Below are 9,953 nucleotides of genomic sequence, written 5' to 3' on the forward strand. Positions count from 1 at the left end.
ATCATCTAATGTTCCACGAAAAAGTTAACAATAAAATTTTGTTCCATGGACTCTGATTATTGATATCAAGTAGTACCAAAACAAGGAGATATGTGTTTGCTAAAGGTGTTTGCTGTTATCATTATGGTTGTCCAGAACAGAGCACGAGCTAAACAATGACTACTCTATAAGGTCTTCTTTATGCTCCAGTTTGCATATAACATTGTATCTTAAGACATTTTGAAGTCTCTTAAGTGTCATGCATAATCACTGAGAACAATATGGACTAAAGTATTTACATAAAAATAACCAAGTGGATGAAAAATGTGGTTTTTCCAGACTATGATATATAGGTGAGTGAACCTATTGGAGTTATTATGTGTGTGTACACTCTGTGCATGTATGTATGTATGTATATGTGTGTGTATGTATTTATGTATGTATGTGTATACACACATATATGTATATATGTACATCTACCTGTATATGCATTCATAATTACAAACACTTAGCCATTAAAAGAATTGTACAATTTCATAGATGCAATCTAATTTCCTCCTTTTCAGGTCTGGGTCCGTTTCATTGCCCATATGCAATTACTGTTACACATATCTATATCTATTTGTATTATGCACATATATATGTACATTTCTAGATATATAAATATATTTTTTGAGATTTTATAACTTCATTTAAATGAAGTTCAATTTAGTTTTCATCCACATTGACTATCTGTAAACTTTTGAAAGTGGTGACAGGTATGCAAGTAACCAACGTATACAGCTTGTTTGGTGAATCTTCATCCTCATTGTGTTTCCTAGACAAACGCACTTGGATACGGTAAGGGACATTCCTTATTTCTTTGGCCCAAACAGCTTTGTTGAGTCTGGTGTCAATGTGTACATCTGGAGTTCCCATTTCTTTCATGGCAAATTTTCAGATTTCCTTTAGAGCCCAAGGAACTCGCTTTTTGAAGCCTACCCCATGAATCCTCTTGTGAATGTTGATGGTATACTCTCTGGTCACCACCTCATTAACGGCAGAACATCCCTTCTTTTTCTCTCCACCTTTCTTTGAGGGAGCCATCCTGCCCAGGACCAGGTCAGAAAGGACTATAAATAGAATTTTAAAACCAGAATTCTTATAGCTATGTTCTTTGGCTACAAATTAAATTCTGTAAGTTCCAAAGGCACTAAATTTCAGTTGACTGAAAGGGCAATGGAGAGATGCATGGAGGATACATAAAAGCTATAACATATTACTAAAGAAGATTTGTACTCAATTCTTCAGACAGAAAGAAGTATAATAAAATTATTGATTGATTGTAAACAAGGTAGATTGATCATGCTTCAAGTTAAGAGAAGATAGACAGGGCAAGTGGATAACCCCAGTACTCTACTGATAGCTAAATAATGTCAAGGGACCTAGAGAAACACTTCCAGCACATTAAGCAGATTTATGGGAATTTATGCTAATAGGATTTATGGGAATAAATGGCAAGAGTCACACAAGATGAGAAAGCTTGGATGGCTTGCCATCTCTAGTACCCTAATCAAGAAGATAATTGATCTATGGAAACATCACCATTCTTGTCTCATACTGAGTTTGTAGACCATTAAAATGTACAAATCTTTTTAAATGAAATGTTGTGTTGGTACACTTCTATCTTTATGTATTTATGAAGCTGATTTTTAGAATGAGTATAGGAATTTGCCTAAATATAAGATTCAATGATGCTACTTTCCTTAGCCTTTCTCTAACAAAAAGGCTATCCATGTATCTTCTTTTTTCCTCACATACTCAAGTCCAGGAGTCAGAAACCCACAGGCAGTAATGCCAGATGCTAGAAACACGTCATTGGTTTGGCTTTCAAACTGCACTGCTTGCTTTACTGCTGCTCTTTTTTGGATTCCACTACCATCCAGACATGATCTATAGTTGTATGTATGCTTTGCTCCTATGCAGCCATACTATATGTATATAGTTATATGAAGCCACCAGTTCTATTATATTATTATTACCTCAATCTGATTGTGTGCTTTCTAACAAAGCAAGTAAAAGAAGTAGAAAAGGGTGAAAGGGATAGGTATTTTCAGCTCTAAAACTAAACTCATAAAGGAGAATTCAGAGGGAAGATGTCATCTAGCAGAGACACTTCTCCTAGGGGTACAGTATGAGACCAATATTCAAAGAGAAGGCAGAAGACACTGGGGTGCTGAAGTGCTGGTGGTTGAGTTGTCTTGGCCACAAGTGTTTCCTAAGTGTTGTGTTTCTCTATTCATTTACTTTAAATGTGGGCCCATTCTTTCCACTGACATCATGATTAGTTGTGAGAAAGTGTACCAAGGTTACGGGTGGAATTTTTTTCATTACAGTTTTTACAATGCTGCCTCAGTAAAACTTACTGACCGTTAGAGGAATCTAAAAGTAGAATAGGGTACATTGAGAGATAATGAGTTTTTCCTCCTTAGGAGTTTTCAAGAAGAAGCTAGATGACTATTTTTCATATATATCATAGTGGGGATTCTTTTTTCATGTACAGGTAGTACTAGAGGACCACTGAGTTCCCTTCCAATTCTCAAATTTTGTTACTCTATAAAATTCTGCCTTTGTTTGATCTAATTGTGTCAACTGACAAATTCAAGACACCAATGGGGAGCCCATGTGATGTAGTTTTAGGAGGAGCAACCCACAGAATACCTTGAACCTGGATTAGATACCTCCATGGGTATCAAACTTGTAAGTACAAATAAGAAAGGTGGCTCAGAAGAGTTGCTACATGTATGTGTTTGATTTTCTCTGTTCAGTCACTCAGTCATGTCTGACCCTTCATGACCCCATGGACCATAGTGTCCATGTGGGTTTCTTGGCAAAGATACTGGAATGGTTTGCCATTTCCTGCTCCAGTGGATTAAGGCAAACAAAGGTTAAGTGATTTTCCCAGGGTCACATGGCTAGTAAGTGTGTGAGGCCGGATTTTAATTCAGGTCTTTCTGACTCCAGGCCCAGCACTCTATCCACTGAATCACCTAGCTGCCTGATTTTCTCTACTAGATTACAAATTTCCTAAGGACAAGGACCCTTTTTTATTTATGCTTCAGTCCCACCTTGACATGCTTAGTACAGTGCTCTGAATACAGAATGTGTTTAGTCAATGTTTGTTGAATTTAATTAAGATATCATGCCAGATTTCAAGGCACTTGCAATCTTGATGAGGAAATAAGATTTAAACTCATGAAACTGTAATACATGATAAAAAGACAATAATGCTAAACATTTTGCAGTATTCATCCTTATAACATTCTATATAATTGATTGCAGCCTACAACAAGGCTATGTCAAAAATTTGTGCTTTTGTTGGTATGGAAACTCCATGTGTGGGAACTCTTCATCTCTGTAGATTACAAGCATCTATAACATGTAGCAGATCTTAGATCAAGGATTTAGAGTAGTAAGCAAATTTGAACTTCATCTTCTAGTCTTTTCATTTTACAAATGATGAAACAGATGCCCTGAGAGACTGAATACCTTGACCAATGTCACTGTTTCAGGGCTGGGATTCAATTCCAAGTTCTCTCTTTCTAAGTTTAACACTCTTCCCATTGAATCTGTTTTAAAGAGCTAAGACTTGGAGTTTAGGTGTCTTGCCCATTGTCATATAACTATTAAGTGTCTGAGGCAAGATTTAAATTGAAGTCTTCCAAATTCCAAGTTCAGTGTTCTATTCACTACATTGGAGGGTACACACACACACACACACACACATACATGCATACATACATACATACATACATACATACATACATACATACTATATATATCATGGATGACTTTGGCTATTTAGTGAAGTCTGTGGACCCTTTCTCAGAATGATGTTTTTTTTTTCTCATGCTGTCCTTTATTATGGTCATTTTCTATATCTTTAATTTGATTTTTTAATTACCATATTTTTCACGTTATGAAAGAATACACCAATGCAAAGGGAAAAAAATACAAAAAATACAGAAAGTAAAAAATAGTATGTTTTCATATGCATCCAGACTCCATCAGTTCTTTCTCTGGAGGTGGATAACATTTTTCATCATGAGGCCTTTGGAATTGTCTTGGATTATTGTATTGCTGAGAATAGCTAAGTCAGTCATAGATGATCATTATACAGTATTGCTGTTGCTGTGTACAACGTTGTCCTGGTTCTGCTCATTTCACTTTGCCTTAGTTCATATGAGTCTTTCCAGGTCTTTCTGAAATCCACCTGCTCATCATTTCTTATACCATCCCATTATAATCATATACCACAACTTGTTCAGTGATTCCCTGATTGATAGCCATCTCCTCAATTTCCAATTCTTTGCCACCACAAAAAGAGCTGCTACAAATATTTTTGTACAAGTCCTTTTTCCTATTTTTTACCTCAGAATAATGTTTTGAAATGCATTTAATAAAATACATAGGATTACAAAAGGAAATAAATTGTAGTAAAATACAATTACTGATTAAAAAAAGTTTTCAGGCCTCAAGTTAAGTAGCCCAAACTAAAATATTGTGCCTTTCAGTCAAAAAGTCAACACTATTCCATATTCATTTTTATTAAGTATGAGTAAAGTAGTGGTGGGAGTTCTAAGAAGAGGGATGTAATTAAGGATACCTGTAGTAATCAAAGAAGTTTCATGGGAGAGGTAGTTGTTGAGTGAGACCTTAAAGTAAGACACATAGGATTCAAAGAGTATAAGAGACAGAAGGACATTCTAGAAGGAGAAAACTTTATTTTATATTCAGATTTTTACTAGATGGCAGCATTAAGTTTAATTTGTGATCATTTAAGTTGAAATGTAACTCATTTATGTATTGTTGTTGTTTTTGAAGAGGATCATGACATGTGGTAATGTCAACAAAGGCAGAGCTGCATAAAATTCTCAGTCTCTCTTCCTGAGTAATCAAAATCCAGTGATGAGACAAAAGTTAGAACCACTGGTGATGGTCCTGGATACAATGGATGATCTTAGAGTCTTTGATGTCTGACCAAGGTATAAGCACTCCACTCGGACTTTGGAACAGATTGTTTTCATCTGCCCATTGCACCTGGGGGGAAGACTTCACATTCTTGAAGTAGACATCACCCTAACTTACTGATGGGTTTGAGGCCTGTTGGTTATCCTCAACCTGGTTTAGCCTATCTTCCCAGATAGTTTTAGTGGGATGTGGCCACTGCACATGTTACAGCTTCATGGAGTCACAGGTAAGAGTTGGGTGAGCAGTTGAACACCAAAGATGGATAAGCATGCCTGAAAAGGTCTTGGCAAAACCTCACACCTTAACACTTCATACACATATATTAACAATAGCATGAATTATTCCCAACTCTTCAAGTGTTATGCCTAAATAAGGCACAGCTAAAATAAAGGCTTGAGTGGATAGAATTAGAAGAACCCCACTGTCCTTCAGGAATATTTTAAGAGATGTCTTATTCATTTTCAATAACAATTGTGGCTAATAGGATCTATTCAAAATCATCCTCTTCTAGAGTAGCCAGCATCATTATTTGTAGCCAGGTAGTGCAGTGGATGGAATGCTGGACCTAGAGTTAAGAAGATGAGTTCAAATGTGGTTTCAGACACTTCCTAGCTGGGTAACTCTGGGCAAGCCACTTAACTTATGTTTGCTTCATTTTCCTCAACTGTCATATGGGAATAATATCACTTGCCTCCCAGTGTTATTGTGAGGATCAGATGAAAAAATAATTGTAAAGCACTTAGCACAGTTCCTGGTACATAGTAAGAACATGCCATGTAAATATTAGCTAAAATCATCATCCTCATCACCAACACCACCATCTTATTATTATTAGCCCAACTTTGGTTACAAAAAATTAGAATGCAGGAGTCTTTTGAACCTAATCCTCTCATCCATCTACTTTGTCCCCTGCCCAATTGCCCAAATACCTAAGCCCTGACCCCAAGGTAAGCTTCATTTGATTCTGCTTGACATTGAGAACAATACAGTTCCGAATAAAGACTCCTAAAAGGAATGCTCCAATTCAGACTTTTCCATATATCAGTGACAAAAAATCCACTGCTTTGGAGACATTTAGGCTGAAGGTGCATGATTCCATGTTCTTTATACAATTCCATCCACTTAATCTTACCTGAAAAACTGAGAAATAATTTAGTTTCCCCTAGGAAGGAAAGCCTGTGTATTAAGTAAAAGCTATTGCTTTTCAAATCTTTCTTCCACTTATTCATACTGTCTAATTTACACCTAGATTTCATTTCTTAATGATTTGTTGACTTTGCCCACTCTTTCTCAGACTTTACAGCAAGAATCCACCTGGACTACAACTAAGGTAGGAGATTTAAGAACTAGCTACTTAAAACTCAAGAAAACTTCTGGGGCTTATGAACATACAGTCAGTGATAACAGATCACCAATGGAAAAAAAAATAGGATCTCTCTCTCTCTCTCTCTCTCTCTCTCTCTCTCTCTCTCTCTCTCTCTCTCTCTCTCTCTCTCTCTCTCTCAGCATTTCATCTATATCCTTCAGACTACCATTTTGGGAACTTTTCAAAATTGTTCTTAATATTGGTAGGAGATGAGAATAGGTGGAACGCTGAAGGAGAAAGATAATAAAGAAGGAGATTCAGGAGAGTCTTGCTTGTCTTATAAATTAAGTAACATATCAGCATTGTCTACTTTGGAAAGAAATACTTGGTAGAATGATTTCAAATGCCTCTACTCTCTACATGAATATTTATCAATAAAGAGGCCAAAGGCCTCCATTCAAATGTAATGCTTTATATCCCCCCCCCACAAAACATAGACAATTGAGGCTACCTCTCCAATGCCTTCTTTGAAAGCAATTAAAACGATTATGAACTTATTATTTACTCAATTCTCATAGCTAGCAGTTTTAGTGGGTAAAATTCATAACTTAGCAGAGCTATGTTTGTTCGTTTTCTGGTGTACATGAGTACTTTCTATATGGAATGCATCCAGGGTTGGGGACAGGGTCAGAACTGGCTCACAAAGTCCTACTTCTCGAGTAGCTCTACTTGATGCCAAACCATGATGGGGAGAATTGGGGAGCTTAGTTCTAAAAGTGTATTATGAAGTATAATGAAGAGACCTGGCTCTTGGCCAGAACATACACAGTTATTCCATGACTGTTTCTCATCCACTTATGTCATGGTAAAGAAAAGATTATTTGGCTGTAGAAGCAGAACTGAGTTAGAGTTAACCAGCAAAATTGAGTTCTACCTTCCATCATGACAAGTGAGGAAAGAACTTCTATGGGCTTCCTGGTAGAAGAGGGGTCTCCACTTGGGAGCCTGAAATATTTAACACATATATGGCTTCTATCTGAATTGTAACTATACTTTACTGTTTTTAAATGAAGGAGAATTGGAGAGAAAATGATCTCATGAGTTTTGAAATGTCAAAAGAGCCAGCAGAATTCACTCATATTTTAAGCTGTCACAGCACTAAAAAATGATTTGCTTGGCCCAGCCTAACAATAAATCACCCTGGCAGCCCTGACCTGAAAGTAAGGAAACAACCATGCTACATTCAGAAGTGAACTTGGTGGAGCAAATGCTTCATAGCCACTATGTTAAGTTTGAGCGCAATCTCCCTAGGCACCAAAGTGGTAGAGAAGAGTATGCCTTAGGTCAGATAATTTAATTCTTGCTATATCTTTTCAGTAAATATCCCTTTATAAAAGTTAATTGATATAGCTCTTCTTCTAGGAGCCCAGATGACAGAGTAAGCAGTAAGTCACCATAACTCTCCCATATTACCTCCAAACAACCATAAAATAGTGCCCTAAAACAAATCATGAAACAGAAGAACCAGCGAAAAGATGGGAGGGAAACAATCTTTTAGCCCAAGAAACTTGGAAGATTGGCAAGAAAGGTTTGTTTCATGCAGGTAAATGAGGTGTGCAGTCCAGGACAGGAAGCATCCCAGCAAGCCAGCAGCAAGCCCCACTTCAACAAACCATTGGGACATCCTGAGCCCTGGTGCAGTGGAGCAGGCAAAAGCCAACACCAATAGCCACAACATAGACAGGGAGATGGTCAGACTCCAGTTCTGAGTGCTTCAGCTTAGCCCAGGTCAAATAGGCAGCCTTTAGAACTAGATCACTAAGTGCTTCAGTGTAGCCCTAGGGAAAAAAAGAAACACTCCACCGGCCTCAGTACACTCCAGACACCACCACTAGGACTCCACCTCAGCATCAGGTAAGCTTCCGATACTGTATGGACTCCAGCAGTGCCAGCCACTCCCCACCCCACTCCCTCAATGCAGCACCAAATATGAGGGTCCTCCGTGGGCCTCCGGGCAACATCAGTGCAGCAACAGGTAAACACCCAGGGCCTACAGCCCTTGGCACAAGATGCCAGAGACAGTGCCCCTTCCACCCCAGAAGCAGAATTCAAATTGAAAAGAAAGGAAAAAGGCCAAAAAATGAACAAAAAGCAACAAAAAAGAACCCAACCATAGAAAGTTTTTATGTTAACAGGGAAGATCAAGGCAAACTGAAAAAAGGACAACAAAGTCAAAACACCTATGGGCAAAACCCCAAAGAAAAACAGGAAGTGGACTCAAGCTCAGAAAGAACTCATGGAAGAGCTCAAAAAGGAGGTTAAAAATTATATGAGAAAGGTAGAAGAAAAATTGGGAAAAGAAATGAGGGTGATGCAAGAGAATTATAAAAAAAAAAAAGTCAGCAGCTTGGAAAAAGAAAACAACTGCTTAAAAAGTAGAATTGGCCAAATGGAAAGGGAAGTACCAAAGCTAACTGAGGGAAACAACTCCTTAAAAGTTAGAATTGGTCCAATAGATGCTAATGACTCTATGAGACATCAAGAATCAATTACACAAATTCGAAAGAATGAAAAAATAGAAGAAAATGTTAAATATCTCATTGGCAAAACAACTGACCTGGAAAATAGATCCGGGACAGACAATGTCGGAATCAAAACCAGAATCAAAAGGAGGACCTAAAAAGTTATCTTTCAAGAAATTATCAAGGAAAACTGCCCTGATGTCTTGGAACCAGACAATAAAATAGGCATTGAAAAAATCCACCAATCACCTCAGAAAAGAGGTCCCTAAAAAAAAAAAAAAACTTCAGGGAATGTTATAGCCAAATTTCAGAACTATCAGGTCAAGGAAAAAATACCACAAGTGGCCAGAAAGAAACAGTTCAAATACCAGGGAGCCACAATTAGGATTACACACAACTTAGGAGATGCAACATTAAAGGAGCTGAGGTCATGAAACATGACATTCCAGAAGGCAAAGAAGCTAGGACTACAACCAAAAATCACCTACCTGGCAAAATTAAGCATAATACTTCAAAGGAAAAAGCAGTCATTCAAAGAACTAGAAGGATTTCAAACTTACATGAGAAGACCAGAATTGAACTAAAAAATTGATCTCCAATATCAAGACCCAAGAGAAGCATAAACAGGTAGAAAGGTAAAAGAAAACATAAGGGATTCAATGGAGTTGAACTATTTATGTACTTACGTGGGAAGATGATATTTGTAATTCTTAAAAATTATACTACTAATAGTACAGCTAGAAGGAATAAACATAGACGGGGGTACTGGTATAAGGTGAATTTGAGGGAATGACATAAAAAAACTAAAGGATGAGAAAGAAGAATACACACTGGGTACAGAAAGAAGAGAGAGATAGAATGGGATAATTTATTTTTCACATGAACAGGTATGAAAAACCTATTACAATGAGGGGGAAAGATGGAAGCGCTTGGCCTGGGCATCACTTGAACCTTACTCTCAGCAGTATTGGCTCAAAGAGGGGATGATATACACAATCAGTTGAATATAGAAATCTATCTTACCGAACAGGAAAGTAGGAGGGAAGAAGATTAGGTAAAGGGTCAGGAGGAGCTGACAGAAGAGAGGGCAGATCAGGGCAGGTGGTAGACAAAAGCAAAACACTGGCGAGGAGGGA

The 9,953-nt window shown here is 37.5% G+C and overlaps 1 pseudogene; it reads right to left on the minus strand.

Moving 5' to 3' along the window:
• Positions 1-647: 647 nt before the first annotated feature.
• Positions 648-1,074, minus strand: LOC110215017 (large ribosomal subunit protein eL31 pseudogene; annotated as a pseudogene).
• Positions 1,075-9,953: the final 8,879 nt, after the last annotated feature.

The sequence above is a fragment of the Phascolarctos cinereus genome, unplaced genomic scaffold (genome assembly GCF_003287225.1).
Source record: "Phascolarctos cinereus isolate Bilbo 61053 unplaced genomic scaffold, phaCin_HiC Scaffold_726;HRSCAF=1367, whole genome shotgun sequence".
NCBI classification, from domain to species: domain Eukaryota; kingdom Metazoa; phylum Chordata; class Mammalia; order Diprotodontia; family Phascolarctidae; genus Phascolarctos; species Phascolarctos cinereus.